The following is a 555-nucleotide window of genomic DNA, read 5'->3' as shown; positions in this document are numbered from 1 at the left end:
CTAAAACCGGCGATAGAGGATTTTCCATAGCCATCCCGAAAGTCTGTGTAATATTTTCCCTCGAAGACAAAAGAAGAATTATTTACACACAGACTTATTAATTTAATAAAACTTTTACAAGGGATACCATCAATACTGTTACCTAGAATATTTGGGAGAAAGGTTAAAACATCTTTAATTGGGACATGTGTAAATAGCCCAGTGACATCGCAACTAACTAATTTGTAAGGATAGTCAATGTTAAGAGATTTAATCTTTTGAATCAAGTCTTCACTATTTTGAATAAATGAGTTAGAAATAGTGCCTACAAATGGAGAAAGCTTTGTCACAAGCCACTTAGAAAGCTCATAGCTTACAGAGCCTACAGAACTGATGATGGGCCTAATGGGATGATTTGGTTTGTGAGTTTTAATAAGCCTATACAAATAAGGTGTTGCAGGATTTTGTGTAGAGAAATGTTTAATCAAATCTTCTTTGCCTTTAAGTAAAGTTCTTAATTCTTTATGGAAATTCTTATTAACTGATTCACTAGGATCTTTGTTAAGTTCGGAATAA

Source organism: Oratosquilla oratoria, chromosome 27 (genome assembly GCF_046742065.1).
Source record: "Oratosquilla oratoria isolate Oo_2021 chromosome 27, ASM4674206v1, whole genome shotgun sequence".
Classification (NCBI taxonomy): Eukaryota; Metazoa; Arthropoda; class Malacostraca; order Stomatopoda; family Squillidae; genus Oratosquilla; species Oratosquilla oratoria.
The sequence above is the reverse complement of the archived record's forward strand: the minus strand, read 5'-3'. Positions refer to the sequence as shown.